The sequence below is a fragment of the Tamandua tetradactyla genome, chromosome 2 (assembly GCF_023851605.1).
Source record: "Tamandua tetradactyla isolate mTamTet1 chromosome 2, mTamTet1.pri, whole genome shotgun sequence".
Lineage (NCBI taxonomy): Eukaryota > Metazoa > Chordata > Mammalia > Pilosa > Myrmecophagidae > Tamandua > Tamandua tetradactyla.
The window spans coordinates 26,547,011-26,553,282 of NC_135328.1; the positions used below are offsets into that span (position 1 = coordinate 26,547,011).

At 39.2% G+C, this 6,272-nt stretch overlaps 1 pseudogene; it reads right to left on the reverse strand.

Moving 5' to 3' along the window:
* Positions 1-2,956: 2,956 nt before the first annotated feature.
* LOC143655852 (proteasome subunit alpha type-3 pseudogene) lies at positions 2,957-3,769 on the reverse strand (annotated as a pseudogene).
* Positions 3,770-6,272: the final 2,503 nt, after the last annotated feature.

A 6,272-nucleotide genomic window follows, 5' to 3' on the forward strand; every position in this document is an offset into this window, starting at 1 on the left:
GTTTTGAAGGGGGACCCACTTCCAGTACTGATGGGTTTGCTCAGGGCTGCCATTGCTTCTGCTACCTGGTGCCCTCCTCTCCATCTGTGCCCAATTCTTGCCTTATTATGAGGACCCAGTCAGGCTGCATTCAACTTACAGAATGACATCTTCAAAGATCCTCTTTCCAAATAGGGTCACGGTCACAGGACTGGGCGTTAGGATTTGAACCTCTCTTTTTTGGGCAACACAATTGAACTCATAGCAGCAGGAAATAGGGAGCCCCTTCATGTTTTGGAGCTGCCCAGCCATATCTAGCACTTAATTTTTGCTTCAGAGGAAACTTAGCTCTTCAGTGTTCTAGTATGGCTGCCTGAGGGGTGGGTTAGATGGGAGGGGTTGTAGGTAAGACTCAGGCTCCAAAACCCTATTCTTAGGTGATGTTCAGCCCCTTACTAGCCACGTGACCATGGGCCAGTCACTTTGCCATTTGGGACCTCAGTTTTTATGATGAAGATGTTTTTGCTGAAGAATTTCCTCTCGGCTCTCCTCTCCTTTTCCATTCTCTCCCTCTTTTCTCTTCTTTTCATATACTAAGATTTTTAAGGGGTCTTGGGTGGGATCCCGAAACTGGACCTTGGCATATCCACATAAGTGGGACGCCACTGAGGGACTGAGAGGACAGGGTGTGTGGGGCGGCAGAGACAGATTCAAGACACAGCTAGTTGCAGCTGTGAAAATTTGTCCAGCACCTGGACGTCCACCGCCAGCAAAAGGCAGCTCCTTCAGCCTTGGAGCTCCAGTCTCTGTACTGGCACCAGGCTGCAGGGGGAGAGGACCATTACCCATCTCAGCAACTCTTGCTGCTATTTTATCTCACTGCCCCAAGTTCCTAATCTCTTCCCGGGAAATAATTTAGCAACTGCTGAGGCCAGCAAGAGGCTGAGGCCAAATCTGATGAATGCCAGGGAGCTTGCTAATCTGAAGGGAAGTCCCTGCCTACATTTAAGGGCTAGCTGCCCACACCTCCATAAAAAAAGCAAAAGAAACAAATGATGCTTAAAGAAGGAAAAACAAACTTTCCAAGTTCACTCAGCTGCGGGGTCCATTAGGTGACCAAATGACAGTAAATCTAAAAATAAGGCCTGGGAAGGCCCGGTCGTGTTTTTACCTTAAATGCACAAAAGGTTTTTCTTTTCTACCTGCTCAGGGAACAATATAATCCAGCAGGCACATTTTGCCTGACTTTGTTGTATTGGAACCAGAAAAGTTCAGGGAAGAAGGAATTCCTGAGATTGTGACTCTGTGCTTGAAGATCAAACCCAGGGACAGTTATTTTTATACCTGGTGTTTTTTTTTTTTTTACCCCCTGCTTTTCAATGCCTGATATTTATCCTCATAATGAAGGGGTTTGTTTTGTTAAACAAGGTTGCTTTTTTTCCCCCCTCTTTTTTCTTGATTATAAAAGAAATGCATGGGGCGGGCCATGGTGGCTCAGCAGGCAGAGTTCTTGCCTGCCATGCCAGAGACCCGGGTTTGATTCTTAGTGCCTGCCCATGCAAAAAAGAAAGAAATCCATGTTCATTGTAGAAAATTAGAAACTACCAAGAAGGAGGAAGAGGAGGGACAAGACAGGGTCAAGGTTTCAATACATTTTATTCTAGATTTTTCTTGTATGCTTCTTTTAAATAGTTAAGCCCATATGATGTATCCAGCTTTGTATCACACACTTACAATGAAATATTTCAAACATATGGCAGCACACACCCACGTAAAGAGTAGAGCATTAGCCGTCCAGTTGAAGCTTGCTGCATGCCTTCCCTTCACATCTCTTTCCTTCTCTCCCCAGAGATGATTGTGTTTATCATTCCTTTGCATTTGTTTAATTATTTTCCTACATATTTAGGTATCACTAGACAATTTGTCATTTAATTTCACGTTTTTGAGTTTGATATAAATGCCATAAATATTGTATGCCAAAGCTCAGGAGCCCAAGAATTCTTATGGGACTGGTTCCCTGGAGACCCTTGGTGGATCACGCCAACTTCAAGCAGACTTGATGACCCCAGTGTGCTCCCTAAGCGGTAGAAATATCATGTTTTCCTATGTGAGCCAAGATATGCATAAAGCTAGGGAGGCCATTGCCTTTTTGTCACAGTTCCCTCGAAATTAAGTTTGTGAGCTTCAGCCACAATGGTGAAGCACTGATCTCTCGTTCATTCATTTATTACTGCTGTATTGTACTCCACTATATGGACATCTCCCAAGTTACGTATCCATTCTCTTGTTGACGTACATTTGGGTTGTTTCCAGAGTTTATTTCAAATAATGTTTTTATGAATATCCTTGGGTATGTCTCCTGACTAACATGTATAAGAGTTCTTAATTTAGGGCGTATGCCAGGTCACAGGCTATGTGCGCCCTCAGATGTTCTAGGAAATGGCAAATTGCTTTCCAAAGTGATTGCACTGATAATTTAAACTCCTTTTGGCGAGTGTGTAGGGTTCCTGCTGCTCCAGAGCCTTGGCAATGCTGGATATTGCCAGTCCTTTCAATTTGGGGGTGAAAAGGGTATCTCATTGGGAGTTTAATTTGCAACTTCTTGATTTTTGAGGAGATTGAGCAACTTGAAGGAAAATTATTTTTGCTATTTAAGTTTTTTCCTTTTTTGGGAAATGCTTATTAATGTCTTTTGCCCATATTTCTGTTGTGAAATGTATCTTTTTGTAAGAGTTCTTCATAGACTCTAAGTACTATATCTTGGTCAGTCTTATAAATATTTTCTACCAGTTTTTGCCTTGTCTCCATTCTTTTTGTATATTATATATACATATATATGTATATATATTGCTGTTGCTGATTTCAAGACAAAAATTTAATGGAAATTGGTTATTGGGTATGTAATAATCCACTGGGCTGAACAGTTTACATGGAATTATAGTGGTAATTTAAAATAGAATGGATACAGATCTAAATGTTACATATTATCATCATCAGATTCATTTTCCTCCTTCAAAGATCCCTTAGCATACTTCTCTGCATCTTCTCTTACGTTTTTTTGGAAAAATTTTCTGTCTTCCTTCAGTTAATTCACCAACCCAGCTGAGCTCTAGTTCATGCAAAAGCTTTATCCTTAACTTCACTGCCTACTATGTACATTATTTTGTAACTTCTTTTACAATAGGTCATTTCTTTCATCTGAAGCTTTTGTATTTCTGTCTTTGCAACTTACCTGGCTTTACCAATGGCACAGTCCCAGTAACCGTATGAAACCCCTGATGGATCGATCATGTAGAGTTGTGCATCACAGTGTCATCTGTAGTTTAAGACCCTAACCTGAAATTGCGTCCGAAAGGTCTAACAGCACTGTAGAGGGTTTAGGCATAGACATACACAGCCGCTCTGTCTGCAAAATGTGGTAGCAGAGTGTTATAGCCAAAGTCAATCTAAAGTTGGAAGCTTCTTCTTTTGCTACATCTGCTAAAGAACGAGTATCTGCCAACAAACCTGCTACTGCCATTGTAACGTGCTGATCGACATTAAAAGGTCCTTGGCTGGTACCTTCTTCATAAAGCTTTTTTTTTTAAAGATTACTTTTTTTTTTTTTTTAACATGGGCAAGCCCTGGGACTCAAATCCAGATCTCTGGCATGACAGGTGAGAATTCTGCCACGGAGCCACTGTCACACCACCCTCTTCATGCAGTTTTGAAAGGACACATTTTCTACCCTGAAGACAACTCCATCTTTACATCTGATTCCAATAGCTGGACCAGTGTAGACAGAGCTCATCGTGCTAACATCATTGGGATGCCTACAGCTTCGAGGCATAAAGTGCCTCCTTCCCATTTTATATTATATTTTGATGAACAAAAGCTGTTGAATTTATAATCTTTTTTTTTAATGGTTTGTGCTTTCTTTTGGGTGTATGTATATTATTTAAGTAACTCTTCCGTAATCTGAAGTCATCAATATATCCTCCTATGTTTTTTTATCACATAATTGTATATTCATCATCATGATCATTTCTTAGAACATTTGGATCAATTCACAAAAAGAAATAAAAAGACAACAGAAAAAGAAACAAAATGAAAACAGTAAAAAAAAGAGATCATACATACATATCCCTTACTCCTCCTGTTCATTGATCACTAGAACTTCAAACTAAATTTATTTTAACATTTATTCTCATTATTTATTTTTATTCCATATGTTCTACTCATCTGTTGACAACGTAGATAAAAGGAGCATCAGATGCAAGGTTTTCATAATCACACAGTCACACCATGAAAGCTATATCATTATACAATCATCATCGAGAAACACGGCTACTGGAACACAGCTCTATGTTTTCAGGCAGTTCCCTCCAGCCTCTCCATTACATCTTGAATAACAAGGTGATATCTACTTAATACATAAGAATAACCTCCAGGATAAACTCTTGACTCTGTTTAGAATCTCTCAGCCATTGACACTTTGTCTCATTTCACTCTTCCCCTTTTTGGTGGAGAAGATTTTCTCAATCTCTTGATGATGAGTCTCAGCTCATTCTAGGATTTCTGTTCCATGTTGCCAGGAAGTTAAAACCTGCTTTTGTAAACATTCAGCCTGTAAATTCTTTCTAGGATGGCTTTAAACTATGGAATCATCTTTAATGATTACAGGAAAAATTAAGATTTTCTAATCCTTTTGGAGTCAATTTGGTAAATCATCCTTCTAGAAATTTTCTATTTTATCTAAGTTTTAAAATTTATTGGCATCAGGTTGTTTATAATATTTCTTATTATTTTTCAATCTCTGCCATATATGTAACTTTTTGTCCCTTTTATTATTTCTTAGTATTAGTCATTGCGCCCACTGTCATTTTTTCCTTGTCAGTCTCACCAAATGTTTGATCAATTTTATTAGATTTCATAAAGAACCAACTTTTTTTTTTGCATGGGCAGGCACTGGGAATCGAACCTGGGTCTCCACCATGGCAGGTGAGAACTCTGCACTGAGCCACCATCACTCTGCCAAGAACCAACTTTTGACATTGTTAAGGCCTTCTATATTATTTCTGGTTTCTCTTTCATTATTTTCTGCTCTCATTTTTATTATTTTCTTATGTCTACTTTCCTTGGGTTTATTCTGTAGTTCTTTCTTTGTTTTCTAAAATTGGATATCTAGCTCATCATATTTCAGCCTTTCTTTTTCTTGCTTCTTCTTCTTCTTCTTTTTTTTTTTTTGCTTGGGCAGGCACCAGAAATTGAACCTGGGTATCTGGCATGGCAGGCAAGCACTCTGCTTGCTGAGCCACCGCCACTGTGGTCCGCCTCTTTCTTCTTTTTTAATCTAAGCATATAGGACTATATATTAATACATAGTCTTTTATCCCCTTAAGTGTTGATTCAATTGTGTTCAATACCTTTTAATATGTAGTATTTTCATTGACACTTAGATCTAAACATGATCTCACTTCTGCTTTAATTTCTTTGTTGATCTCTTACATATTCAGAAGCATGTTCATCAGTTTTCAAAATCATAAAGTTATCTGTTATCTTTCTGTTATTTATTTCCAACTCAATTGGTTTGTGGTCCAGAAATGCAATATATATGCTGTGCCTTTGGACTGTGTTGGGCTTACTTTGTGGTTCGGTAGAAAGGTTTCATGTATTAGGTAAAAATTATGTGTGACACTTTATATACGTTATACTGACTCCACCAACAACGATTCCATATATGAAATAATGCTTATCTAACAGATGAGGGAACTGAGGCTCGGAGAGTTAAGTTGGGAAAGTAGGAGTTAATTTAGGCTAGTTTAGCTTTAACAGTTTTTCTACTTACATGTAGCTTAGTCACTCATTTGGTAAATAAGTTCATTTTTTATAAATAATCTCAGATTGCTTATGTATTAGCTAGGGTTCTCTAGAGAAACAGAATCAACAGGAAACACAAATATAAAATTTACAGAAGCGTCTCACATAACCGTGGGAACGGAGAGTCCAAAATCCGCAGGGCAGGCTGTGAAGCCGACCACTCTGATGGAGGGTCTGGACGAACTCCGCAGGAGAGGCTCACCAGCCAAAGCAGGGAGAGAGCTTGTCTCTTCTGAATCCTCCTTAAAAATGCTTCCAGTGATTAGATTAAGCATCACTCACTGCCGAAGACACTCCACTTGGTTGATTACAAATGGAATCAGCTGTGCATGCAGCTGACATGATCATGATTCAATTCTATGAAATGTCCTCATCGCAACAAACAGGCCAGTACTTGCCCAACCAGACAAACTGGCACCATCACTTGGCCAAGT